We start from the raw sequence: 8,087 nt of genomic DNA on the forward strand, positions 1-8,087 counted from the left end.
CACAAATTTTGGTGAAGAAATTTCGGCCCTTTGGTATCCTTCCACCGCCGCACCGCCGTCGCTGCACCGTTTCCGAATTTTGGAAATTCAGAGGCTAAAGTCTCAACGCATAAATCATTTGGATTTCATAGTGCAAACCAAACGAGGAAAATAGTTTCTGATCGTGGACCTAATTAGGAGATCAAAAGAGAAGAACTGTTCGTATAAAATTACAAGAATGGTTATATCTGCCTAAACACCCCAACGTTGAGAACGCAAAGGTATAATTCTAAACGCCCTATAAATGTTTTTGAACACACGACGCCCAAGCAAAAAATTTTTAAACTTCCGCTGCGTCTTGGGTGCGAGAATACGATGTCCCAACATCTGGATGTTCGAAGATTTCAATTACTCCTACGTCATCCCTTCTATCACGAAGATAGGATTTCCACTAAAAGACTTTGATCAATACAAGACATGTACAGACCCACTTTAGTTTGGACTTAACAATGCCAAAACTGAAACTCTTAGTTTACAACTCAAATTGCTCGATTGGGAAACTTAGCACAACTGATCTCTAGGATCAAGTTTTATAGTAATCACAATGTGCTAAAGTGCTCGAAAGATAGCCTGACAGCTATGAATGTATATTATAAGTGTGAGCGTAAGTTTCAGCAGAGTAACAGTAAGAAAGATAGCTAGTTCACTCTTCGTAACTGATTGTAAAGTTTCGTATTTTCTATAGATGCTTCTCTCTGCTATTTATAGGCTTCTCTCTAATGGTAATATTGAATGTGGTTTAAACTTTCTATCTGTTGTTGTGCCACGTCAAAATTCCTCTGTCAATAGTACAGTGCGCCTTTTTTGTAATGCGGCGTTCCCACTAGCAGTTGCAGACTGCTGTACTTTTTGTTGGTGGCCGTTTTCAACCGATGACGTATCCAGCTGAAAGATCAGCTGAAATGTAGAACTGACTGCGCGACCAGTTAGTAGATCAGTTGGTCGGATAGTTGAGTTTCTGGATTCAATTGAGGCTTCCGATTAAGTTTAGTTTAAATGATCAGTTAATTCGATATTTTAGCTCTGCAGTTTGTCAAACAACCGAAACTTTGTTTTCAACAATTTCTCCCTTTTAGGTGTTTGACAAAACTAAGCAAATAATAACTAATCAACTGAGCTCATAGTAGATAAGGTCTTGAACAACTGAACTTCTTAATAGATAACTCTCTCAATGTACATATTTTTACAAAGAATGAAAGAGTACAACAATCTTCAATATGAATCAATCAACTGCTAAACGTTCTACTGAGAGTGTAGTGCCCAAAATCAGTACACGTAAATCCCATGCATTTATTTAATGGTTAAATAATTATTTAAATTTAAAAGTTATTTTTAATGATGCATTATTTATTTTAATTGCATTATTTTAAATTAATTATGTTTATGTGATGCACGTTAAAATATTTTTCTTGAGTTTCATGTTTCAGGCGATCATTCGATGCGAGATCGAGGAAAAGAGACCGGTAACGATGTTGGCAAATATTTTTACTTGGTATTTTATTTTAAATTAGGATTGGGGCATTTTAAATGATTTATAAGTTTTGGTATTTTAAATTCTAATTATTTATCTAGTGATTTAAGGGTTTAAAACTTTTAAAGTTTAGCATGTGTGCAATTTATTTTAAATTAGAGGATTTTAGTAAATTGGGTATTAGTTTACCATTTTTATTAGCTTGTTAATTGGTTTAACGTTTTAAGTAGCTTGATTAATTATTTAATTAAGCAATTCCCCCTAATTACTCACTCACACACACGTTACACACACTCACACGCACTTACATGCTTTTACACACACAACACACACACCTACACATCTCATTTCAGATTTTTAAAGAGAAAAAAACTTAGGTTTCATAGCAAGAGAGCAGCCGCCCCTCTCCTTCAGTTTCCAGCAAAGTTTTGTTGAATTTTCTCCAAGAAAATTGAGCCACCATCGTCCCGGATCAACCTTCTCTCCGTCTCCGCGTCGGTATCGTAGTTTCGGTATTTTTTAAATATCAAAATGCACATATATTCTTTCGTTTATGCATCGATCTCGTCATATTATGCGTTGTGTTGTTATTTATCCGTAAAAAAACATGTGTGATGTGTGAAAGTTTGAGCAATGATGTTTGAATCAAGTTTGAAAGAGTTTTTGGATCACAAATCACGTTTTTTGCTGTCATTTTAAAAACTGCGATTTTTCGGTCAAGTTTCTTGAAAACCTTTCAACATATAAAACGTAGTACTATTTGATACCTTCGATTTGATATAAAATTCGTAATTTTTGGATGAGAAACAAGTGAGTTATGGTTGTTTTTGTGTGACTGCTTAAACCTGAAATTTTATGAAAATGACGTTCATCATGTTTTGAAGTTTTTGAGTTGCAGGCTTTGTTGGGCACCTTCGAGCTTCTGCTACTGCATTTAGATATGCTATGGGATGAGTTTAGGTGTTATTTGGTGGTTCGTTTGGGTCGGGATTGGCTTGGGATATAATAGAAGTCGTAGGAAGCGAAACAATTTCGAATTACGGGTCATTGTTTTATTGAAGTTGTTAGTCGATGTTTGGAGACGTTTGGGGTGTTTTTACGGGTTTGAATCAATGTAATAGCATCCTAGGATGAGTCTTGAGGTGTTGGTTTATGGTTCTTAGGCTTGGATTGAGAGAATGAATGAATAAGATAGTGAATTTTCGTGAATGTCCAAGTCTAGAGGCTACCCGGACCCCGACACGGAGTCCGTGTCCTTTTTATTTGAAAAATACGAATTTCCAGAGCCTACCCGGACCGCTACATGGGGTCCGTGTACCCCTTTTAAAAAAATAATTTTTTTTTTAAAATTTTTTTTTATTTGCTTCGGGGTTCTATATCATGGTTTAGTACGATAGTTAAAATTTATTTATGTAAAAATATAGGATTTGTTTTGGGGTTATTAATATAAAAAATAGGATATGTTTTGGGGGATCTATGTCATGGTTTAGTATGATGATTAAACGAGGTCAAGTCCCGAGCGATTTAAAATGTCATAAGCTATTTAATTACTTTGATGGTGAGCTCGAGTACCTACGTTTAAGTTATGCAAGTTAAGTATTCAAACTCATGTTAGTATGTTGCAGCAGCGGCCCCAAGCGAGATCCAACGAATCCCTCAACGCCAAGTAAGTATGTTGATGTGCAAAAGAAAATATTTCAAGTTTTTGAGGTATGCTAAATGTCTTGTGACCAAATTATAAATGTTTTTGGAAGTCGGTGAACGTGGCCGAGGACCTCTCCACCCCGTTAAAGCATGAACGGGTTTAGATCAGGATTGGAAAGCGTTAAAGCATGAACGGGGACCAATCCACCCGTTAAAGCATGAACGGGGATCTCAAGTATGTGGCAGTGGATACGTCTCTGTCAGCCCAGTACTGTGGTTTGTCTGATCAGGGATTTATTATGTATGGGTCACTTGATTTGAAACATGTCTCTACGCAAAATGATGAAGTATGTATGTTCAAGTATGCAAGCATGTTTAAGAAAAGTTTTTATGATTATGGCACGTCTATGTTATGCTATTATGATCACGCCCAAGTACGTTTATGTTATCATGTTCAGATTTATGTTTCCAATATGTACGCTCTATTTTGAAGTTGCGTGTGGTTTTACTACGTATTACTCGTTACTTCCAGTTTATACGTGTTGAGTCTTTAGACTCACTAGACTTGATCGATGCAGATTAGGAGTATGTTGAGGAGGCTAGGAGTGGGGACCAAGGAGCTGGCTTTGACTGAGCGGAAGGCTAAACCCGAGGACCGCCATGTTTTGAAGTTTTAAGGATATTTGAAATGTTGAAAATACTCTGATTTTTATGTTATGATGTTTGTGGTTCAAGCAAATACGTTTGACAGACATTATGTTGAGACGTACAGTTTATTTTACCAAATTTTGAAAGTTCATTATTTAAGCAAGAAAATTTTAAATACTTCCGCAAATTTTAAGTAGTAAAAATTACGGTACATTACAGTTGGTATCAGAGCGGTGTTCTTGTAAAGGGTTATGCCTACTGCCAGTTGCAAGAAGCTCATGAAGTCACACCTCAAGTCTGTAAGTTTTCATGTTATAAATTATGTTATGTAGTAAGCATTGAACTATGATTTCAGCATGTGTATATTTAAATCCAAATTACGTGCATCTTATGCTATTAGTATCATGTTTATGCATATTGGGTTTACGTGTTGGGTAAATTTTGGAACAGTATGCCTCCTACACGTATGATTAACCGTGAAGCTAGAGAGGAGAACCGAGAGGTCCGAGATGAGGAGAGGGTCACTCCTCCTCGCCCACCTCCAGATATGCAGGTGCAGATGCTTGCAGGTATGACGCAGTTCTTCGTGCAGTTTGCAGGGAACCATACTGCGATTAATGTAGAGGCGAGGCCTCGACCAGAGGCTGTGTACGAAAGGTTTAGGAGGATGGATCCTAAGGAGTTATCGGGGACTACTGACCCGATGATAGCTGAGGGATGGATTAAGTTCATCGAAGTAATATTTGATTTCATGGAGCTGGAAGATGCAGACCGGATCAGGTGTGCCATATTCCTTCTAGCAGGGGATGCCAGAAGGTGGTGGGAGAGGGCGTCAGTGTCAGTGAGTTTGCGAACACTGACTTGGGATGGTTTTAAAGAAGTTTTCTACTCCAAGTACTTCACTGAGGAAGTACGCTCCCGATTGACTAGGGAGTTCATGGCGCTGCGACAGGGAGACAACAGCGTAGCCGAGTTTGTGCGAAAGTTCGAAAGGCGGTGTTACTTCGTGCCCCTAATAGCTAATGATGCCCGAGAAAAGCTGAGGCATTTCATGGATGGGTTACGGCCGATCTTGCGCCGAGATGTCCGAGTAGCTGGTCCTACTACATATGCAGTTGCCATGTCTAGGGCGTTGGTGGCAGAGCAGGATCAGAGGGATATTGAGGCGGACAAGAAGGGCAAGAGGCACTATCAGGCTCCACAACAGCAGCAGCAGCATCAGCAGCGACCTCCGTTCAAGAAACCTTACCAAGGGCAACCAGGAAAGAAGCCCTATCAGGGACCACCGAAAAGTAAAGGTCCTGTTCCACAGCAGAAGGCTCCGTAGAGGCCCGGTAATTTCCCAGTGTGTCAGAAGTGCAATCGCCAACATCCGGGGAGTGTTTATATGGATCAGGCAAGTGCTTTAAATGTGGAGCCAGTGACCATATGTTGAAAGAGTGCCCATAGTGGAGGCAGCCAACTCAGGGCAGAGTGTTCGCCATGCATGCTTAGGAGGCGAACCTAGACAATACACTGTTGACGGGTAATTTATTTAATTCTGTACAGTATTAGAGTTTTTTTTACCTTGCATGCTCGTTTTGTTTTGGGATTATTAGGTTGTTAGTTGGCATTTTTGGTATCTTTTGTTGCATAAGGTTTATATTAGAACTTTTGGGATACAAGTTTCGTGTCGTGCTAACGTCTCTCAGGAAATATCTTCATTAAGAGATTAGCTATGAAGGCCCTGATATATTTGGGAGCCACTCACTCCTTTATCTTGGAGACATTCGCTAATCATTTAGACATCAAGTCTATCGGCCTTGACGTGAACTATTCAGTGACAGTCCCATCAGGGGAAGAACTGTTAGCTACCAGCGTGGTAAGAGATATTGATCTAGAACTGCAGGGCCACATAGTGTATGCCGACCTGATAGTATTGCCGATGCCAGAATTCGACATTATCTTGGGAATCGACTGGCTGACGAAGAACCGAGTCCTGATCGACTTTCAGAAGAGATCGGTGTTGGTCAGACCGATGGGTATGGAGCAGTTTCTCTTTGAGCCAGATAGATGGAGAAGTTTCCCTCGCATGATCTCATGCATGCAGGCACGGAGACTTATTCACAAGGGTTTCCAGCCTTTCATGGCCAGCATTGTTTCAGCGCCTGACGCACCCACTCCGTCTATATCAGATGTGCCGGTAGTCAGAGATTTCTCAGACGTCTTTCCTGACGACATCACAGGCCTTCCACCAGATAGAGAGGTGGAGTTTTCAATTGATCTTATGCCAGGCACTGTGCAAATCTCCAAGGCACCGTACCAATTAGCTCCAGCTGAGATACTAGAACTCAAACAACAGATTCAGGAGCTTCTTGACAAGGAATTTATCTGCCCTAGTTTCTCACAGTGGGGCGCACCAGTGCTCTTTGTGAAGAAGAAGGATGGGAGTATGAGGTTGTGCATTGATTACCGAGAATTGAACAAGGTAACGATCAAGAATAAGTACCCTCTTCCATGGATCGAAGACTTGTTTGATCAGTTGCAGGGAGCTACAATGTTCTCTAAAATAGATATTCGATCAGGGTATCATCAGCTGAAGGTTAAAGAAGCAGATGTTCACAAGACAGCCTTCAAAACCAGGTATGGTCATTTCGAGTTCTTAGTGATGTCATTTGGATTGACAAATGCTCCATCAATATTCATGGACCTCATGAACCGAGTATTCCACCCTTAACTTGATCAATTCGTCATAGTGTTCATTGACGACATACTTATATACTCGAAGAGCCATGAGGAGCACAAGCAGCATTTGAGGACAATTTTACAGATCCTGCAGAGTCGCAAGTTATTCGCGAAGTTCAGTAAGTGTGAATTCTTGTTGGAGAAAGTAGCCTTTTTGGGTCATATAGTGTCTAGCAGTGGTATTGAAGTGGATCCAGCAAAGGTGGCAGCCGTTAAGGAATGGGATGAGCCAAATAATGCGTCAGAGATTCGCAATTTTCTGGGTTCAGCCGGTTACTATAGAAAATTTATTCAGGGATTTTCGTCGATAGCTGTGCCGCTCACTTCACTGACCAAGAAGAATGCTAAATTCGTGTGGTGTGACGAATGTCAGAAGAGCTTCGATACTTTGAAGCAAGCTCTTATTTCAGCACCAGTGTTAGCCATGCCAGCATGGCAAGGTGATTTTGTGCTATACACCGATGCATCTAAGCTTGGTTTAGGCGCAGTGTTGATGCAACATGGTCGGGTTATAGCTTATGCTTCCAGGCAGTTAAAGGTGCACGAGAAGAATTACCCGACTCACGATTTAGAACTAGCCGCTGTAGTTTTTGCGTTGAAGATATGGAGACACTATTTGTATGACGAGAAACGCCAGATATTCACAGATCACAAGAGTCTCAAATATTTCTTCACACAGAAAGAGTTGAATATGAGACAGAGGCGATGGTTGGAAGTGGTAAAAGACTATGACTGCGAAATTAGCTATCATCCGGGAAAGGCTAATGTCGTCGCAGACTCCTTTTGCAGAAAAATGGCAGTTGTAGCACAGTTGTCCGCGCGGCGACCTCTTCAGTCTGAGATTCAGAAATTTGATCTAGAGATTTATCGTAAGGGCAGAGCTCCGAGGCTGTCTAATTTGACAGTCAATTCCAATTTGCTAGACCGTATCCGTCAAGGACAGTCTTCAAACGAGCAGTTACAGAAATGGAAGCTGAAGGATGAAGCCAAGGGCAGTGTCTCTACACAGTGTCAGATGGTATTGTGAGGTACAGAGAGAGAATGTGGTTGCCTAAAATGGATTCGATCAGAGATGATATTTTGTCAGAGGCACATGCATCTCCGTATTCTATCCACCCAGGAGGTACCAAGATGTACAAAGACCTGTAGATCTTGTATTGGTGGCCAGGGATGAAAAGAGACATTCGCAGATTTGTGTCTGAATGCCTCACTTGTCAACAGGTGAAAGCGGAACACCAGAGACCGGCAGGAATGCTTAAGTCACTCCCTATCCCAGAGTGGAAAGGGGAGAATATTACCATGGACTTCGTTGTCGGTTTGCCGAAGTCAGTCAAAGATTTTAATGCCATTTGGGTCATAGTGGATCGACTCACTAAATCAGCGCACTTCTTGCCAGTGAAGACGACTTTCTCCAAGACGCAGTATGCAGAGCTTTATATCAGAGAGATCGTTGGATTGCATATGATCCCAGTTTCCATTGTGTCCGACAGGGACCCAAGGTTTACATCGTCCTTCTGGAAGAGCCTACATGCAGCCATGGGGACGAAGTTGCTATTTAGTA

The sequence above is a fragment of the Primulina huaijiensis genome, chromosome 9 (assembly GCF_012295235.1).
Source record: "Primulina huaijiensis isolate GDHJ02 chromosome 9, ASM1229523v2, whole genome shotgun sequence".
NCBI lineage: Eukaryota > Viridiplantae > Streptophyta > Magnoliopsida > Lamiales > Gesneriaceae > Primulina > Primulina huaijiensis.